Source organism: Bos mutus, chromosome 6, assembly GCF_027580195.1.
Source record: "Bos mutus isolate GX-2022 chromosome 6, NWIPB_WYAK_1.1, whole genome shotgun sequence".
In the NCBI taxonomy this organism is placed as follows: Eukaryota; Metazoa; Chordata; class Mammalia; order Artiodactyla; family Bovidae; genus Bos; species Bos mutus.
The window spans coordinates 71,612,097-71,634,006 of record NC_091622.1 but is presented as its reverse complement, the minus strand read 5'-3'; the positions used below and the strand labels follow the sequence as shown (position 1 = coordinate 71,634,006).

The 21,910-nt window shown below is 41.9% G+C and overlaps 1 protein-coding gene across 4 annotated transcripts in view; it reads right to left on the bottom strand.

Moving 5' to 3' along the window:
* The window catches only part of CRACD (capping protein inhibiting regulator of actin dynamics), a 279,202-nt gene that overhangs the window by 63,868 nt on the left and 193,424 nt on the right, over positions 1–21,910 (bottom strand). The window contains exon 1 of one of the 4 annotated variants that reach the window (XM_070372443.1): positions 6,486–6,571. The exons of the other annotated variants lie outside the window; for them this stretch is intronic. The gene's annotated coding sequence lies outside the window, so the exon portion shown is untranslated. Of the gene's footprint in view, positions 1–6,485; positions 6,572–21,910 lie in introns of those variants that run through there. 4 annotated transcript variants of the gene reach the window in all.

Genomic DNA, 21,910 nt, shown 5'->3' with positions numbered 1-21,910 from the left:
ACTGCTGCTTTTTGGTTTGTTTGTTTTAGCACCACCAAGTCTGCTGCTGCTGCTAAGTCGCTTCAGTCGTGTCCGACTCTGTGCGACCCCATAGACGGCAGCCCACCAGGCTCCCCCGTCCCTGGGATTCTCCAGGCAAGAACACTGGAGTGGGTTGCCATTTCCTTCTCCAATGCATGAAAGTGAAAAGTCAAAGTGAAGTCGCTCAGTCGTGTCCGACTCCTAGCGACCCCATGGACTGCAGCCCACCAGGCTCCTCTGTCCATGGATATTCCAGGCAAGAGTACTGGAGTGGGTTGCCATTGCCTTCACCAAGTCTAACAGTGGCTAAACCTGTGATTTTTTTGTGTGTGTACTATTTCTCAATAATAAGGAGAGATGCTCTTCATCTCAAGAGGTTATGTAAATGCAGGGAAACAACCCCTCCAATCTTGAAGATCTGGGTTTATTTGGTCACTGCTGCCATTTTCTAGTTTCTTGGGACCTCAGTTTCCACATCTGCAAAATGAAGCACCTAAGCTCTATATGAGGGTCCCTCCCTGTTTTAAAACTCTAAGAATCATTTCTTTAAAATTTCAGTGAACTTCAGGGGCTTCCCTGGTGGTCCAGTGGTTAAGACTCTGCCTTTCAATGCAAGGGACACCAGTTCGATCCCTGGTCTGGAAAGACATTACATGCTGCAGAGCAACTAAGCCCATGTGCCATAACTGCTGAGCCCACGCTCTAGAGCCTGCACTCTGCAACAAAAGCTACCACAATGAGAAGCCCATGCACCACAACCAAGAGCAGCCCCCACACGTAACTAGAGAAAGCCCACATGTAGCAATGAAGACCTAGCACAGCTGAAAACAAATAAATAAATCTTTTTTAAAAAAAAATGTTGGTGAAGTTAGAATATATTCTGGCTCATAAAACCTCTCTTTTCATAAGTTATCTGTTAATTATATTCATTATATTTTCTCCATTACTGGTTTGTCTCCTAATTACACTGGTTTTGTTACCATCACACTTATTTTGCAAAATTAAGGACCTTCAGGCTTTGGAAGAAGCAATAACGTAGTCTGCAAGTTGGCAAAAAGAGAGCCAAGTCATTCCATTTCTTTGTGTCAAAATCCAGGTTCCCATTCCTAGGAATGCCAATGCTGATGGAGAAGAAACAGTGTCACAATCCTAGAACCTGAATCCCCAATCCCATCACCCCACTGCCATCCTGGGTCTGACTCAGTGAGGTTTTCTAAGAAAAGTAAGTAATGTGAGCCTCAACTCTGGGAAAAACTTTTTCTGGAGGGAAAAAGCCTTCAGACACACTTCTGAGATTTCAGGGATTATATTAGGCACTCAGGGTTCCTGTTAAGTTCTGAAGGACAAAGTCAGATGGGTCCCAGACAATCTTAGATTTATGGGCCAATGATACAAATGGAGACAGCTTTAGTTGCTGACCAATTTTACCCCAGTATATTGGAAAAGACCCTGATGCTGGGAAAGACTGAGAGCAGAAGGAGGCGACAGAGAATGAGAAGGTTGGATGGCATCACCAACTCAATGGACATGAATTCGAGCAAACTCCGGGAGATGGTGAAGGACAGGGAAGCCTGGCGTGCTGCAGTCCATGGGGTCACAAAAAGTCGGACACGACTGAGCAACTGAACAACAATATTCAGATTCTGCTAGACTTGCATTTGCCTGTCTGCTTTTCTTAGCTGTGTATTAAGGAATGCATGCCCTATCTGGATTCTTACTATACTTAATAATACTACAACTTTATGTCCTGTCTACCAACTCAGCCCATCTGTGGAGAAGCAGTGTTATTCTGTCTAGCACAGGTCCTTGCTACCTCTGCAAGAGTCCCTTTCCATGGTGATGAGTGCAGATCTGGGACACTGACTGATCAACCATATTGACTGCAGTCCTGCAGCACTGAGCTGGCACTGGCATATCACAGGAATTTTTGAGTTCCTGACACCAGCTAATAGGAACTCAAAATTTAGGAGGAGGATAAGTTGTTTTTCAAAATTCAAGACGTTTTCAAGATTCTGGTCTCCTATGAGAAAAAGGTAGAGGACTTGTTAGAAGAAAGCATCCTGGTAACGGTTCATAGGGCTCTCTCTACTGGGTTTCCCTGGTGGCTCAGATGGTAATGAATCTGCCTACAATGCAGGAGACCCAAGTTTGATCCTTGGGTTGGGAAGATACCCTGGAGAAGGGAATGGCAACCCACTCAAGTATTCTTGCCTGGAAAATGCCATGGACAGAGGAACCTGGTGGGCTACTGTCCATGGGGTTGCAAAGGGTCAGATATGACTGAGCGACTAACACTACCCTACTTGATGGTCCAAAGGTTTTACTGACAGTGGTGATGGCGGTATGTGTGTACCATGGGTCAGCTGAAAAGAAGATACAACGTCTTCCCTCAGGGGCTGGTGATGCTAGGGAAGTTTGGATGAAGGGAATCCTAAGGCCAGTGTCCTGTACATAGTGAGTGATAGCCCACTTGGTAGTAGACCCCACATTCAGTTTAGTAGAATTCAGAGTCCTTTAAAACTAAGTAGAAAAGAGAAGAGAGTGGAATAAAATACAAAACAGGATGAGTATGATTTCAGAAAACTCTTGTCTCTAGCTTATATATGTGTGTTTATGTCTGTGGGTATACACAACTTTGTGCACACATATGTTCTGATATAAGATGTATTTCTTGCTCCAGATCAAGTCAAAAATACTTGAGAAATGCTAATAAAAAAATTAACACACTTTCCAGTAAACCAGGCATGCATTTCAATGCAAGAGTCAACAACTGTTTATCAACACAAGCCATTGCATATGTGGTAGGCATGCTGGCTAAATGAGAGAAAGTAATACATTGAAAAACAAGCTAACAGCTGCTAAAGCAATTAAATAAGCTCCCTGACACTGCCAAAGCCAAAGCTGATGTTCATACTACACTCTACTATGGCTTTGGTCATTCTATAAAATCTTCCACTGCTGAATTAAAAAAGAAAGAAAGTTTCATTAAACTTGCACCTTTGTGGCTGCTGAGCTTGGTTTTGGAGCATAACTTAAAAACTCCTAATTTGGGAAACAACTTTTAAAAAGGTATTACGTTTCACCTTTTGTACCTTCTTTACTCTCAATATAAAATTTCATGCAGGAAATCCAATCAGCTAGCACAAGATTCATTTTTGCTGAATCACATCACTTTATTTTTCAAATTCCTTTCTCAGAACAATTTCAAGGAGCTGGGAGTGACAATTAAGTCACTACTTGGGAAGTTAGCTGAATAAGGTCAGATGCCAAGTGAGTGAAGAAATCAGGTCTCTTGCCTCTGAGCCTGATGTCCAGCCATCTAGTCAGGGAGGCACTCTGATCAGAAGACGGACCACTGAGGAATATCCTGCTCCTCTCCATCACTCTTCCCAGGATTCCTCTTCTAGACTGATATCCAAAGTATTGATGAAGCACTAGGATATTAGGCAAAAGAATGAAGGAGATCATTCTGGAACTGCTGAACAGAAGTACTGTATTAGACTCCTTCACAAGTCATGTGGGAAATTTCAGAACTTGTCACTAGCCCCTAGAATCACACAGGTGCAGATATCAATGGATTCAAGGAATCTTTAGATACTCTTAATGCTAAATTCCCAGTGGTTACAGAGGACCCTTAAAAGACTATTTCAAAATATGATTGTAAGAAAATGAAGTTGCTAGCAGAGGAGTAAATGGTATCGTTTTTTTTTTTTTTTTACCATAAAGAATAAAACTTGTTCAGTTCAGTTCAGTTCAGTCGCTCAGTCGTGTCCGACTCTTTGAGACCTCATGAATCACAGCACGCCAGGCCTCCCTGTCCATCACCAACTCCCGGAGTTCACTCAGACTCACGTCCATTGAGTCAGTGATGCCATCCAGCCATCTCATCCTCTGTCGTCCCCTTCTCCTCCTGCCCCCAATCCCTCCCAGCATCAGAGTCTTTTTCCAATGAGTCAACTCTTGTAAACTTTGTTAAACTTTGGCTATGTGCCAGGCTTGAAGTTTTACATGTAATATCTCACAACCACTCAATAAGTTATTATTTTTCACATTTATAGGTGAGGAAACTGAGGCTCAGAGAGGTGAAATGATTTTTCCAGTGTTACATGGCTAATAAGTGGCAATGCTGAGATTCAAACCAAGTCTGTCTAATTCCAAATACCATGATCTCAACCATTTTTGCTGCGTTTCAAATGTGTGTCTTGGTGATGCTTCTTGACTGAACACTCCCTCTACAGGAGGCAGATGAGCTCTGAAATAAGATCCTGAGTTTGAGTCTCAATTCACTTACTTACTCGAAATAAGACTCTGGGCAAGTTTCCCAGTCTCCTAAGTTTCTGTTCTCTTGTCTATAAACCATGAATAACAATAATACAAAGCTTACTGATTTATAAGAGTTAAATACTGCATATAAATCATTTAGCAGAATGTGAGCATATAGTAAGTATTCAAAAAAAATTAGGAATTATAGTGATAGTATTAAGAAATTCATTGAACTGATGAATGGATATGTTATGACCTTTAAGTACCATTTCTTAGTTGCTACTAAAAAAAGAAAAGAGATGAGGAAGAGAAAGGAGAAGAGTGGGAAATAGGGTGCAAAATGGGAGAAAGAAGAAAATAAAGAGGAAAAGGGAATGTAAGGATATATTTAATGAGAAAAAAAATTTAATTTTAGGTATTTTTCAGAGTAATTCAGACTTATTCAGAAGATGTACATAAGGCTTCTTGATCCTATCTCACCCCAATCCCAGAACATATTTAATCTCACTGGCATGTGGCAGTGTTCCAGATAGCGAGAAAGTAATGCTAACCCTCTTTCCAGTTGCCTACAGTTCTAGACAAACATATAAACAAGTAATGTTTGTAATATATCAGCTATACAGGCAATAACAGACACATGCACAATTTAAAATTAGAGTTCAAATAACCATGACATGAGGCATTCTCTTTTTTTCAAGGAGGGCTAGAAACCAACCTGCTGCTGCTACTGCTGCTAAATCGCTTCAGTCGTGTCGGACTCTGTGCGACCCCATAGATGGCAGCCCACCAGGCTCCTCTGTCTACAGGATTCTCCAGGCAAGAACACTGGAGTGGGTTGCCATTTCCTTTTCTGAGAAACCAACCTACATCCTAATAATTACACTAACTCCAGGATGCTGGAGGCTTTGGGGTAAAAGGCAAATAGACACGTTCCAAGAGGAATCCTCCTCCTCCTCCCTCCAACACAATCCAAGAGGACTTTGTGGAAATGGAGGCTTTAGCAGACTCTGAAAGACAACTGTCAAGGTAGGGACCTGGTGCTTTTGGCAAAATTTAGTGTCTCTAAATAATGCACTGAGCCTTGACTACATTTTAATTCTAAAAATCCATGCTGTTGTTTCCTCTCCAAACAGACTGCAAGCTCCATGAGAGCAGGGCCCTCTGCTTCCCTGCACCTAATGGTGGTGGAAGAATGAGGCACTTAATAAATATTTCCTGGCTGAGCTGCACTTCTAGCTCCCTGAAACAGAGCAGATGAATTATCCAAAGTTTAAAACAGAGTCTTTCATGTATGAACAACACCAGGTCCCTTAAATGTACATTTTGCCTAGTAAAGCATCAGCTCTCAGGATGAATTATTTCAATAAATATTTTTAGAATAACCTGAGTGAAAGAAGCTCTCTGAAAACAAATTGCACTGGGCTGCCCTCTGTGATGCTTCTGACTTTGGAGTGAGAAACAATCACGCTCCTGGTCTGTATGTAAGAAGAGGCTGCATGAGGACCACCAGCTAAGTATTCTCTAATGTGATCCCACAGCCCTGCTGTCACTTGGAAGATTAATTCCACATCTGGGGCTACTGGGATGTTTTATTCATTTACTTAGTTATTTGGGGGGGTACCTACAGAATTATCCTCAGCCTCACAGAATCCACTCCCCCATTTTATCATGAGAAAATACTGTGGGATGCTGTAAGTGTGAGACATCTGATGCAAAATCCCCTCCCGAATTTCACAACAGAACTCTCTGGTGAGTTCCTCTCCCAGTTAGGAACTGGAAGTCTCCCAACTCCTGAGAGAGAGGAGAGAAGCTGAGATCCATTAACTCAGCAGTAACTCTGCTGCTGCTGCTGCTGCTAAGTCGCTTCAGTCGTGTCTGACTCTGTGAGACCCCATAGACGGCAGCCCACCAGGCTCCCCCATCCCTGGGATTCTCCAGGCAAGAACAATGGAGTGGGTTGCCATTTCCTTCTCCAATGCATGAGAGTGAAAAGTGAAAGTGTGAAAGTGAAGTCGCTCAGTCATGTCCGACTCTTAGCGACCCCATGGACTGCAGCCCACCAGGCTACTCCATCCACGGGATGTTCCAGGCAAGAGTACTGGAATGGGGTGCCATTGCCTTCTCCATATATAACTCTGGAAAACCAAAATGCGCTTTTATTTCAACGTCCAAGTTACCATCATCTCCCACTCAATACCTACCAGATCACACAGCTGGAAAAGTGGCCGATACATTATTGCTCACTCGCCAACACAGAAATAAAGCCAGCTGAGCAAAGGCCACGAGGACAGTGCTTCATCATACAGTATGGATCCAGCAAGGGAGACTTGGGAGTGTCAGAAGATACTGACTCCACCTGGGTCTCGACTCAGCTACTGAGACGGAAAGAGAGGACCAGTTAGAAAAATGGTCTCAAGTCACAGTGGTTTTCAGCCTTTCCCACAAGCCTCATGGCAGACGATGGTCACAGAGCACAAAGCCTGGATTATGAGTAACTACCTGACCTAGCGATAATGCACCCTGTTCTCTCACATGCAACAAAGTTTATTAAAATGAAGGCAAGTAGGATGATTTGCAGAGGGCTAACCAGAAATGCACTTGAACTCTTTTGAGAACTCAGTTCAGTTCAGTTCAGTCGCTCAGTCGTGTCCGACTCTTTGCGACCCCATGAATCGCAGCATGCCAGGCCTCCCTGTCCATCACCAACTCCCAGAGTTCACTCAAACTCACGTCCATCAAGTCGGTGATGCCATCCAGCCATCTCATCCTCTGTCGTCCCCTTCTCCTCCTGTCCCCAATCCCTCCCAGCATCAGAGTCTTTTCTAATGAGTCAACTCTTCGCATGAGGTGGCCAAAGTACTGGAGTTTCAGCTTTAGCATCATTCCTTCCAAAGAACACCCAGGGCTGATCTCCTTTAGAATGGACTGGTTGGATCTCCTTGCAGTCCAAGGGACTCTTCAAGAGTCTTCTCCAACACCACAGTTCAAAAGCATCAATTCTTTAGTGCTCAGCTTTCTTCACAGTCCAACTCTCACATCCATACATGACCACAGGAAAAACCATAGCCTTGACTAGACAGACCTTTGTTGGCAAAGTAGTATCTCTGCTTTTCAGTATGCTGTCTAGGTTGGTCATAACTTTCCTTCCAAGGAGTAAGCGTCTTTTAATTTCATGGCTGCAGTCACCATCTACAGTGATTTTGGATCCCCAAAAAATAAAGTCTGACACTGTTTCCACTGTTTCCCCATCTATTTCCCATGAAGTGATGGGACCAGATGCCATAATCTTCGTTTTCTGAATGTTGAGCTTTAAGCCAACTTTTTCAAGAGAACTCAGGTCCCTTATAAAAATCACAAAGTGCTTAGGGGATATACCACTGTAGAAAACTGCTGCCATGGAAGTCATGCTCTGATGCCAGTAAGGGTTGACACTGGTTGCCTATTTTTTTTCCCCATTTCCCAATTTTGGAGGGCAAGTCCAGGGCCTTTTCTTCACATTCCACACACTCACCTTCTGGACTAACTAAAGCCAGCAGTTTCCCAATCAAACAAATGAGACTCTCCCAGCCAGCAAGTTATTCCAGTCAGAGACACTGCAATATGAGGGGGATGCATGGTGTGTTAGGATAAGACCTTCCACAGCTCAACTCAGGTTAGGTCCAGGTACCTTTGGGGTGGCTTCTGACACGGTTCTAATTCCAGTAAGGAGAAAACTGCCGAAGGAGTATTCAACTCAGGATTCTGTCCCTGACAGTTACTCCAAGAAACCCTGTGTGAAACAGCAGAACTGTCCTCCATGCTACTGTATCCGCTTTAGTTATTTCTACAACAACTAACGTCACTTAGATTCACTCCCATACATGGCCCCCAAGAAAGGGGTATGTGTATATATATATATAATCTTTTCATTAAAATAAGGGAGTTGACTTCCCTGGTGGTTCAGCAGTAATACTCTGCGCTCCCAATGCAGGGGGTGCAGGTTTGACCCTTGGTCAGGGAACACAGATCTCACATGCTGGGCAGTGTGGCCAAAAGTAAAATAAATCACATAAAGTAAGGGAGTTGAGAGGGAAGAGATTAGATATTTTGGTTCCATTCAGCATTTCCTAGTGTTAGAAGACAGGAAAGTGGATATCTAAGTTTCATTTCCCCTCTGTCTGGCAAAATAAAGATTTTCTGAGCTCTGCAGACACGAGATGCGGCCAGGCGCGGGGGCTGGACATCACAGCCGTATCTACCGGCAGGTCTCTGCCAATCCTCCTCTCCATCACATCTACCTAGAGCAAATACCAGACATGGCCTCTGAGCAAAACAGACTGAGGCGTCATGTGAGAAACACATCAGAGTCTATCTTTTGCCTGAATCTTATTTAAAAGAAGAGAGGGAAAAAAAGAAATTACATGTATGCTAATATACCAATGACCTTAAGTACAAATTACTTGCTACGTCAACCAAACATTGGAAGTTTGATTTTTACTTCACTTCCACACAGGGCAACAGGAGTGAGTGAGAGAGATTACAGGTAGCGAGGTACCATTAGTTATTCCGCTCTTGTATCTGACTTCAGGAAACACTTCGTCCCAGCCAAAGCAATGACTCATCTGCCGCTGCCAGTGTCACAATAGAAGCCTGATTTGCTGCAGCAGAGCAAACAGAGCAAACGCTCCTTAGAAGAAAAGCACCGCTCTAGCATTTCTGAAAGATTAATTAAAGCCAGTGCAGAAAATGGAAAAACACCATCACCCTTTCACATGAAAGTGGGATGACCACAGCACAACTTGATATAGTTCAGAAAATCAGCAAACATTTCTGCATCTGTTTGTGGTTGTTGCTGTTTTGTCTTATTTTGTTTTTTTGGCATGTAATGAAATATAATATTATAGAAGTCAGGCCCAAGGAGATCCGGGGAGAAGCTGAAATTATACTATATGAATATTCAAAAGAAATGATGAAACTGCTAGCCACTATATACCAGTGATAATTGGTAGAGTTCTTAAATTTAGATTCATATCCTAATCCACCCAACAATTACTATGGTCTATGCACTATGAAAAATTCTCTACACCAAGGATTAAAGTATCACCAGCATAAGATAGGAAATGGTATGCTACATGGGAAGGAGATGGTCATTTCAAGGCGAGAATGATCATTTCTAGATAAGGAAGGCTTTCTGGTAGAAGGGGACAATGAACTGATCTTAAAGGCTGAATAAAAATGTGGAATGTTCAGAAATCAGGGAGAAGTTTTTATGAATAATGAGCACAGAGATGAGGTGAGAAAGTGTAGGGAGTCCGGCAGCAGTGAATAGTAATTCAGGTAGTCAGAGGCAGAGGAGATGTAGAGAGGAGAGCTACCAGATTTGCAGAGCAGATTCGTGGAAGGTCATGACACAGACTAAACACATGCATATGTGGGAAATGGGTTCAGCCTTCACAAGCTATAAGCAGAAGTTAAATAAAAACTTTAACAATTAGAGCAGACAGGACAGCCACAGGGCTGGGACAACCCACTTCTGGGCCCTTTAGCTGCTGTAAAGGATTGAATGGATCGACAGGAAGAGTTAGGACAGCTAGAGTGTGGGGAGAAGTGGCACTGGGGGCTGTGAAAGAGGTGACCATTTACCAGTGAGTACAGGGTATTTCATAATCTTGGCAACTAATACAACCAATGTATGCTACCTGAGTTTCAGTTCTAAGGTTAAATAAATAAATAAGAGAGAGACAAATAAATAAATACATGCCTAAAGCTTACTTAAGCTTCTGTTTTTCAGATCTGTGGACTGGATCTCTCCTTGGGTATCCCATAGATACCTCAAACTCAGCAGGTCTAAAACTAACCCCATCGTATTCTTTCCTAAACATGTAACATCTTATGATCACTTAAGGGAATGGTATCATAAACTCCTCAGGCACTGATACCACGATCTGGGAATCATTATCAGGCCTAGAACATCACTGTCAGCACATGCACCATCTTCCTAGTTTGGGTGAACCATCATTATGTGAATTTTGATGGGAGCCAGGGCTACTCTCTGGAGAAGGCAATGGCACCCCACTCCAGTACTCTTGCCTGGAAAATCCCATGGACGGAGGAGCCTGGTAGGCTGCAGTCCATGGGGTCACTAGGAGTCAGACACGACTGAGCGACTTCACTTTCACTTTTCACTTTCATGCATTGGAGAAGGAAATGGCAACCCACTCGAGTGTTCTTGCCTGGAGAATCCCAGGGACGGGGGAGCCTGGTGGGCTGTCATCTCTGGGGTCGCACAGAGTCGGACATGACTGAAGCGACTTAGCAGCAGCAGCAGCAGCAGCAGGGTCACTCTCTCTCACACTGTGTGTCTGCCTCCAGGACCTTCTAAAATTTCCAGAACATATCAAACATAAGGTAGTCCTGAATCACAGGCACTCTTGCATTTTTCCTGTAAGACTATCTTCCTATCCCCTGACTTTCCGATCACCTTACATAACATTTTAGGGATACAGTTGAAATATAGTCAAACATGTTCTTCAAATACATTAGTTTAATTGTGCCTATATTAAATTAAGTAATATATTAATCTGGAAATACCCTATTATTCAACGCTGACATTTTATAAATCAATAATAAATTGTTTTTGATACTTTTTCTTTAAGAATTCTCACTACTTCTCTTCCCACTGTTTCTGAAACTCATATTAATAATATGTTGGTCTTACTGGAATATTCTCTGGTTTTCTTAATTTTTTTTTTCTCACCCTGCTCATCGTTTTTTATCTTTCTGGAAATTTCTGCAGCTTCATCTTCCAAACCTTTTACTGAACGATCTACTTCATAAATGATTAATTTCCAAGAGTTCTTTCTTATTCTCTGAATGAATAGGTTTCTACTCTTTTTTTCACATAGGCTGTGTCTTTCTCTTATATCTTTGAGGATTTAACTGTTTTCTTTGAAGTTTTCTTCTGCTCCCTGCATTGCTCTGACGTCTCTGAGTTCTCTTTTCCTGTTTCCTCACTCTGGTCTCTGTCTTTCATGCTGGATACTTTAATCAAAGGTTGAGTGATTCTTAGCTATCTACTCATATTTAATAATGAAGCATGAAAAAGCTATTTTGAAGCTAGCATATGAACTGGTAGACTTCACAATGAAGTATCTGAGCAAAAAGTCAGGTTAATTTTTTTTTTTAACTACATAGTGTATTAGGTTATAGGCTAAGTTGCTACAACAAAGAGGTCCCCAAATACAGAGGCTCACACAAGTTAAGAGTTTACTTCTTTCTCTTTTAACATTTCATAGTTGATGGTTGTTCCCGGCTGCTGGTGCTGCTCTTTCTGTTCTATTCCGCTGCTCCACTGTCTCCCAGAGTCTTGTCCTTCCCTTATCAGCACCACAACCACATCCCACCCTAGAAGGGAATGAGGGAAAGGGGAGAAAGAAGTAGAGGCTCCTCACAGGGCTCAGAAAAGTTTAATCAGCAGTCACACCTCACCGCAAGGGAGCCTGGGAAATGTAGTTGCAGCCTAGCCATGTTCCTTGCCAAAACTTGCAGGTATTCTATTAGTGAAAAGCATAGAAGGGAAAAGAGATAGGGGCGGGGGCATTAGAGCCTTATCCAAATTATGAAATCCCAAATGACAGGATCTCACTAGAGGTGGATCATCCAACCTCCTCCCTTGCAATACCCAGGCTGCTGACATTCACTCTCAAGTGTTCCTCATGCCCACCTCCTCTGTGCCTTATACCTGAGTCTGGCAGTCTTTTGGTTTACTTCTTCCAGAGGATAAACTTCTTGTTTTATGTGAGGAGGGGAAGGAGTGGAGGCCTGGTTTCCTGTCCGAGGGGAATGGGGATGGGGATCTGGGGTGCAAGGGCTCCTTGGACAGACTTTCTTCTAAATCCCCTACTTCTCAGCCTTCTACCCACCACTCCCTGTGGCCCCCAGTGCCTTTATTTTTTCAGGTGTCCTTCGAATGCCTGTATTGCAGGAACTTGTTTGACTTTCCTTACCATTCTTACCATCCCTCTGTCACTTTGCAGTCTTTAAAAATTCTAGTTCAAGGTTACATCTATCTCTCCTAGAGTCATCAAAGGTGCAGTCTGAATTTCTGTTTCTTGTTCACTTTACTATTTTGGGGAACTGAAAAAGGGGAAAGATGTGAAAATGGCTTTCCTTCTCCATCTTGAAACTGGAAATAGTTTTTTCATCTGTACATGATATTATCACTGGAAATTTTATCCCAAGCCACAAATATCCATTTGCTTAAAATAAGAAGAGTTTTATTTTTCCATTCATCCTGTGGGTGTACACTCATGATCTCCACAAAGTAACCACTAATTGTATTTCATTTTGAAGTGATCTTTAAAAGGCTTATTTGCAATGATATCCAAGACTTGCAGTTGAAAAGTCATTCCCCATCCCTGCCCCCAAATACTTATTAAATCTATATTGAATTCCTTTGCTTCCTTGGTCAAATGACCTCTATAAGCATACAAACCAGCAGTGACATAGGTAATTCTGGGCTATTGTGTCTTTCCTAAACAGTTCTTTGTGGCTCAAAATAAACTAATTGACAGAGTGCCCTATGACATAAAAGGTTTTAAAGACCTTAATATAAGGCAACTCTCTTTATCCTGAAAGATAATTTCGAGGAACAAAATTTTATATAAAAACTTTATAATTTGGCATGTCTTTTACTTTCCTATTTTCGCTTATGTTACATTATGTACACGGTACACCCTCTTCAATTTCTTTCTCTGGCTAACTCGTGCTCATTCTTCGAGACTCATTTCAGGTGTCAGCTCCTATAAGAAGCCTATCTTGACTGCCTCCCAGAGCTCTTCCAAAGGCTGATCAAGTGCTGCCCCTGTGTTTCTGTATCACTCAGTGCTTCCCTAAATAGCATTTACTATATTGTAATCCCTGGTTTATTTGTCATTTTCCTCCACTAAACTGTGAGCTTCTGGAGGACAAGGTCCATATCTTATTTAATCTTCACATTCCGAGAGCCTATAAACCATGCCTGGAACATAGGACTTGCTGGTTATATATTCACTTATTGAAGGAATAAAAGAGATACTGGCTTCTAACTGTAATAAAAGTCCCTCAATGAAATGAAGGGCAGAGGAATCAGGAGGGATCATTCACTTTGGTTACTTCCATTCACTCATTCCTTCAATGACTCAGTATTATCTGACCCAAGTATAGAAAACATCTTCTGTAAGACTCAATTCAATGACATTTCAGGAAGAGAAACTTATCTTGGAGAATTAAGCCACTGGATTGCTGATCAGATAAAACAATGCATAAATGTAGGCTTTGAGTATATCTGTCTTAGTCAAGGCCCTTTGGCTGCAATGGGCAGATTAAAGTGGGGGGGATTTATGGACTCAGAAAACACAGAAGCCCTATAATGTGCAGCCATACTAGAGAGAAGAGCCGTAGAGGACAGGAAAATTTCATGAGCAGAAATAAAACCCAAGCAGACTTGGGTTATAGTCTTCCCTTTTCCATATGTCAACCAGATACACAGAAGAAAACAGCAACTGCCCTAGTGTGGATTTTGACTCCTAGGCTGAACAGCTGATGCAAGGTTTGAGCTTCTCTACTGCCTTCATCCACTGCAGCTGCCATGACATGGGCCTATCCGTCATGTGGGATGTCTCCCAACTCATGGGGGATGTGCAGGCGGACTTACAGCTGTACTAATGGGACTCATGGTGGGGGAAGGGCTACATCAGAATAAGTTAAGTTTCTGAGATAGACAGGAATGGGCTGGAGGAACAGCAGACACAACCTATGAATCTTCCTTTAAACGGTCAGGCATAGTATCAGTCGCTTCAGTCCTCTCCGACTCTTTGCGACTCCATGGACTGCAGCCTGCCAGGTTACTCTGTCCTTGGGATTTCCCAGGCAAGAATACTAGAGTGTGTGGCCATTTACTTCTCCAAGGGATCTTCCCAACCCAGGGATCGAACCTGGGTCTCCCACATTGCAGGCAGACTCTTTACTGTCTGAGCTACCAGGGAAGACCAACGATCAGGCATGCACCTAGCTAAATGCAAGAGCACCTCTGTGACTAAGCCTAACCACTGACCCCCTGCTTAAAGTTGTGGTTGGTCTCCCAGGACCAAGCAAGCCAGGAGAGAGGCAAACCGAGCAAAATGTAAAGCACACATACTCAATAAGACTGTGCTGATTTTTGTGCAGTTTATTTACTCCTCCAGGGACTCTTTCTCAGGGGTTACTCCCCCACTTCAGTCTGTATTATTAGGTGCTCCCTCCCCAGCCACCCTGTGCTTTGGGAGATCTTTGGCATATCTCTCCCAGGATATTTATCATCTGCATCCTTGTCAATCTTCCCCACTTCTTGAGGTTGGGGATAATACCATATATCTTTTAGTATGAACAAGGGTATACTTTTTTTAAATTGGACAATAATTGCTTTACAATGTTGTGGTGGTCTCTGCCATACATCAACGTGAGTCAGTCATAATTATATATGTATTCCTCCTCTCTTGAGCTTCCCTCCCCCCAAGGGTATACTTTTAATAAATGAATATTATGCCATAAGCTCTGTAATCTTGGAGCCTAGTATACACCTGGGTCATGTTAGAACAATGAGCAATTTTAAAAATCAGGAATGAAATTAAAACATCTGGAAATTAATTGCTTTTTAAAAGTTCTATATAGATTTAATACTTTCATCTGATTTCATGCATTAATATCAGCAGGGCAGATATCCATGTGTTCATCTTCCAGAAGTCTGTAAGTTCAGTGGTAATTATAAGACAAAACTTTATTATGGTCAGTCTTCAAACACAGAGGAGACTAGTGCAGGGAGTCTGGCTGGGGTTCATAACAAAGCTGAGGACTAATCGACTCTGATGGTGGCTGATTTTGTTTTCACAACAGTCGATTTAAGCTGACAATAACCATCCTATTTCTAGATTTAGACACTTTTTTTTTCCAGGTGCAAAGATGACCTGAATTTGCTGCAGGTTTAGTTTTGCTTAAATGCATCTAGATGGCATGTAGGCCATTACTCGTTTCAGCTAAATTTGGAGAAATGGGAGATTTTTGACGGTTCTTTGATGTTGATGTTTTACATAAAGGTCCATTTCCATATCTGTAAATTGAGCACAGCGCCATCCTTCTCCCAAGGCCACAGTGAAGGGATAAATAAGATGACGTCAGTTCACCACAGTGCCTGCCTGGGACACTGCAGGTTCTCGGTCCCTGTTTATGGATCTGAATCAATTTAATAAGAATTCAAGTCCAAAGATGCTACTTTTTCTTTTTTTTCCCTCACAGAAGGCAACTTTTCTTATTAAGAATTTCTTTCTCAGAAGATTGCCAGAGAGAAAACAGAAAGTTTTGATGAAACAGTGAAGAACAAAAAATCTGAAAAACAGAGGATCTGGATGCTGTTCCCTGCTTCCTCTAAGCTGCTCCAGCTGCTCCAACCCCATTCAGTTCTCTTCTTCTGAGAAACCCAAGGCCTTCATCGTGCCATTTCTCCTCTGCTTCAGGAGGTGAGGGGAAGCCAAAAGCGGAGTCAGAAGGCATGTCAAAAAGTGTCTTTTCTTCCCTTGCCTGCTGGAGCATCAAATCAGAAACCCACGGTTCCCTCTGGACAGCTCTGGCACCACGGGGCCACAGCGAAGTCACTCTGACATGTTAGAGATGGATTCAGAAGAGGCCATGGTCAATAAAGGCTGAGCCCTCCAGGATCCCAGGACACAGAATGAATCAAAGGCAGCACTGAAGTGTGAAGCAGAATTCCAGTTACCCCTACCTAAAATACTTGTCACATTTTGCCTATCCACCATCAGCACCCTTGTCTAAGTCACTCTCATTTTTGCTTGAATGACTGCAATCCATTTACATGCTCACCGACTCCAGCCCTTTCATACTTCCATAGTAGCCAGGGGATCTTTTAACAAAGTAGGTCAGATAAGGGCCAGAATCTGTACTGCTGGCTCACCAGCTATGGCTTTGCTGGCCTCTCTAGATGCATTTTTGCTCACTCCCCTCGGGACACACTGATAAATCCTTTCAGCCCCCTCCTTTCATTGGGTCTTTGCCTCCTCAGTGAACACTCTTCCCTAACTCTTGCCTCAGCATCTCCTACTCCTCTTTCAGTTTCAGCTGAACTGTCCACTGCCTCAATAGCACTTCAACAGACCCCCTGCTTGGTGTTTCACGCACCCTGCACTTTTCCTTCACAACATTCATGGCAACTTACAATTTTATATTTGTTTCATGATTATTTGTTTCATGTCCACGGTTACCTGCAGAGGAAAAGCTCCTGAGGGCGGAGAATCTGTTTTACGAACCACTGTGTAGCCAGGACCCAACGTACTGCTTGACTCATTGTTAAGCGCGTGTGCTTAGTCACTCAGTCGTGTCCAGCTCTTTATGACCCCATGGACTGTATCCCGCCAGGCTCCTTTGTCCATGGGGATTCTCCAGACAAGAATACTGGAGTGGGTTGCCATGACCTCCTCCAGGGGATCTTCCCAAGCTAGGGATCGAACCCAGGTCTCCTGCAATGCAGGTGGATTCTTTACAGACTGAGCCACCAGGGAAGCCCTGTTAAGTAAGTTGAAAGCAAAAAGGTGTTTGTTAAGCACCCACTCTTTTGTTGGGGATGTCCTCTGGAGTAGTACTGAAATCTTTCTTAAGAGCTGCTGCTGCTACTGCTGCTAAGTCACTTCAGTCGTGTCCGACTCTGTGTGACCCCACAGACGGCAGCCCACCAGGGATTCTCCAGGCAAGAACACTGGAGTGGGTTGCCATTTCCTTCTCCAATGCATGAAAGTGAAAAGTGAAAGTGAAGTCACTCAGTCATGTCTGACTCTTAGCAACCCCATGGTCTGCAGCCTACCAGGCTCCTCCATCCATGGGATTTTCCAGGCAAGAGTACTGGAGTGGGGTGCCATTGCCTTCTCCATCTTAAGAGCTATATTATATATATTATCTATAGGAAGAATCTTCATAGAAAAGGGTTCCTTTTCACAAAATTTCTACCAAGACATTATTTTCAACCCACCACGGTTCCATATGATGAATTATTTTCAATCACAGCCACATTCAACCAGTGTTTAGTATCAGTTTGAAGTGCTGGATTACCTGACATAAGCTTTGCACGAGTTCATGGAACTCTGAACTTGGGGCTCTTTGTGACTCAGTTTCCCTATCAGTAAAAGGAGTGGGTTTGAAGAAACTGCCCTCTGAAATTCTAATTAAAAATCAGACTTATAAAGAAGATATCATGACTATCTTATTACTTCTGGAAAACATGAGAACAGGCAGCTCACAAGATAAATAAAAATGGCCAAGAATAACCAAAAAAGTTAATTTAAAAAAATGAAGTACCATCTTTGCTGATCAGATTGGCCAAAGGGAAAAATAATAAGACTCTTGTGTAGCATTTCCTTTTTCAAAAAAATAATTTTTATCACTGTACAATATGTGAAGTGGCTATCGGGTACTATGTACAAAATGTCTTAAAAACATGTTTTCCAGTTGCTCAGTCATGTCCAACTCTTTGCAACCCCATGGACTGCAGCACGCCAGGCTTTCCTGTCGTTCACCATCTCCCAGAGGTTGAGCAAACTCATGTCCATCGAGTTGGTGATGCCATCCAACCATCTCGTCCTCTGTCATCCCCTTCTCCTCCTGCCTTCAATCTTTACCAGCATCAGGGTGGCAGATTATATTTTCCAAAGATGGCCACAACAACATAGCCCCTTATCCCATTATGCTCTTCCCACAATGTGGTCCTGATGCTGCTCCGTTGAGAGGTGGGAGTCTACGTGTCCTCCCCAACCTGCATGGGCCTCTATAGTGGAAGTGATGCCGCATGGATTCCAAGGCCAAGTTAGAAAAGACCACATTGCTTCTACCACTGCTCTAGGGGCACACAAGCCTTTGGAGCCCTAAGCTGCCATGTGAGGAGCCTAGCTACCCTGAAGTGACAGGCTAAAGAGATAACACACAGATAGAGAAAAATGCTGGGCAGTCCCAGCTGTTCCCACACCAGGTATGAAACTCTTCTCCACCCAGCACCACAGAGCTGAGTAAAAGCCTTCAGAAGAGTCCAGCCTCCCGGCTAATGTCAAATGAAACAGAAATAAGCCACCCTAACTGAACCCTGTCCAGACTGCAGATTCATGAGAAAAATTAATGACGTTTGAAGTACTAAGTTTTGGGTAGTTTGTTATATAGCACTAAATAATTAAAACATCATATATATTACTAGGTTAAAAGGTATATGTATTCATACATATATAATATATAGATAGAGTTCTGGAGTAGTTATATAGTACTAGATAACTAGAACACTATTATATATATGCTAATACATTATAATATATATTACTGCATTTAAAGATAGCTATATAATTTATACATATGTATTTACATATCAGTCTATCTATCTGTGTATAGGTGTATACATATAGATATCTTTTAACCTAGCAATTTCAATTCTAAGAATTTATGTTAAGAAAATACTTAGAAACTATGCAAAAATGACTCTAGCATTATTCATAAAATGAAATATTTTGAAACAATCTAAAATGTTCGGCAATACGCAAATGATTAAATATATTTCTCTATATTCATATGATCAGTTACTAAGCAGCAACAAAAAGGTGATGATATGAAGCTGCAGTTGGTGACAAGATAGTGAGTCATGAATCAAAAATTATAATTAATCAAATTCTTTGTGCCTAAGGTCCATTTTTCTTACTAGTTTTTTATAGGACCTTATGTGCAAATAAATGGACCTTGGGTGTAAAAAACTAGATTAACCATATTCATCAGTAGCTCATGCCTGGCTCTTTTAAAAATTTTTTATTCATACAAAGATATTAAAGGATATTTACATGCACCCTCACCAGCAACTAACCCTCCCTCCCTCCCTCTCCTTCTCTCTCTCTCATGGGTAGAAAACAGTCCCATTTTTTACATATCTAGGTTATAAACTTCTTGTCGTATGTTGCAAATATTTTTTCTGTCTGTTTTTAAACTGTTTTCATGGCATGTTTTGTAGCACAGATGTTATAACATGGTCAGATTTTATATGGTCAAATCTCTCAATCTTTTCCTTTATAGTTAGACCTTTGTTTTAAGAGCTAAAGACACTGTTAATGATTAGCATTAGCAAGTGCCAGAGCCACTGAAAAGACTCATCTAGACAGGACTGTCCTTTCTGCACAGGGCACTGAAGTCTGACCTTCAGTTAATACTTTGCTGCCACCGTTCAGGGAGCCTATACTTCTGTGATCCTGGGCTCCAGACAAGTGGTTTGTCTGATACTTTTGTTCAAAAAAGAGCAATTCCATTCCTCAATGAACTAAGCTTTACTGATGGGATGTGAGCTGGTATTTAATGTGCTTATAGCACTACAAAGCATGCTAATATATTTCTTGTTCCTCCAAGGAAATAAAAATAACCTTCAAAATAATCTTTCCATAGGCATTTCATAAAATGCAAGTTTCTAAGTTCTACAATTTTTCCTAAACAGAATCTTTCAGTGGTTTATGCAAATCCAGGTTGCTCCAGCTTTAGATGTCTTATCTGCTTTTGATGAAAGCCTTGACTTGACAAATACCCTAAGATTTACTGCTTTATGGCATCTGGCCAGATATGAGTTCATGAGATTTTATAATTCTTCCCCTACTCCCATTGTATTTCTTCAAGGACATAATCTTGTGTTTTATAGTGAAAATAGTGTGAGGCATTTTAATTCTTTTAAAATCCACAGTTTGAAGACACCTTAAAATTCAGTTTTATTATAAGTCTACAAATGTCAATGAATTGTTGAAAACATGATCTAAAACAAAATAGGATGTTATCCTCTGAATAAGATAGGAAGGTGGGGCAGAGGGCAGCATGTGCTTAATTCCCTATTAATGCTTGGGGGAAATTAGAGAGCTCCCTTGGCTTTCACTGTACTACTATGATTATTTCTGAGTCTATATTTTCAGTCGTAATCATCCTCCTAAGTTCTAATTGTCTACCAAAACTTTTCCACTTGTCATGTCATATACAATGAAGTCAAGTAAAACCAAATCAACCTACCATTTCCCAACTTCTGTCAGTGGTACCACCAATACTTGAAATCCTGGAGTCACCTTTGCCCTTTTGTTTACCCAATCAAATCCTGCTGACTTTTTAACCATTTAGTCATTCAATAAACACTGACTATACATCTACTCCCTTCTATTGTAGTAAAATATTATTATTCTTGTTTAGACTTTGAGTTGTGTCAGACTCTTTTGCAGCCCCATGGACTGCAGTCTGCCAGGCTCCTCTGTTCATGGGATTTCCTAGGCAAGAATACTGGAGTGGGTTGCCATGAACCAGGGGATCTTCCTGACTCAGGGATCGAACCCGCATCTCCTGAACTGGTAGATGGGTTCTTTATCACTGAGTCATGGGGGAAAACCCATTTTAAGCCACTACCCACTATTAACATTTGCTAAAATCAAAAGGACTGAACGCATGGATTACTGACAAGGATGTGGAGGAAATGTAATTCACATACTGCTAGTGAGAATGCAACTTCAGAAAAATACTTCGGCAATTTCTGTAACGGAGAAGGCAATGGCACCCCACTCCAGTACTCTTGCCTGGAAAATCCCATGGACGGAGGAGCCTGGTAGGCTGCAGTCCATGGGGTCACGAAGAGTCGGACACGAGTGAGCGATTTCACTTTCACTTTTCACTTTCATGCACTGGAGAAGGAAATGGCAACCCACTCCAGTGTTCTTGCCTGGAGAATTCCAGGGACAGGGGAGCCTGGTGGGCTTCTGTCTATGGGGTCACACAGAGTCGGACATGACTGAAGCAACTTAGCAGCAGCAGCAGTAGTTTCTTTAAAAGTTAACCATACATCTATCATATGATCAGCCACTTCACTCCTGGGAATTTCCCCAAGAGAAATGAAAACATACCAAAGAGAATGAAAATATACAGAAGAGTATTCTGTTATACTAGAATACTCATTCATCGAAGCCCCAAATGGGAAACAACCTAAATGTCCATCAGTAGATGAATGGATAGACAAATGGTGACCCAGACATACAATGCAGTACTACTAGGCAATGAAAAGGAACGGACCGTTTATACATGTTATACACAGGTGAATCTGAGTTATTCAAATTAATTATGCTGAGTTTAAAAGTCAGACAGAGAACAAACATACTGTATGATTCCATTATATAAAACTCTGAAAAATGTAAACTAACACAATATGACAGAAAGTAGATTAGTGGTTACCTAGGGTGGGCGTAGGGGAACAGGAATGGGAATGGAGGAAGGGGTTATGTCTCTGCTGTTGGAGATGGGTTGTTTTCATTTTTGTCCATATTTATAAACTTACCAAAACTGCCATAAACATTATCAAAAATTATCAAACGTATCAAAATGCCAAAACAGCATTATTCACCTGTAGTGTTCTTTTATGATGCAAAGTGTATATTCAATAAATGTTCTTTAGTGAATTAATCACTGGAGGATTAACTGTATAGCTGCCTGAATGTACAGTCTGAAAAACTAAATTGCTGGGTCAAAGAACAGCCAGATTTTAACAATTTTTATACATTGGCAAATTTTACTCCAAAAAGATGCCAACTGT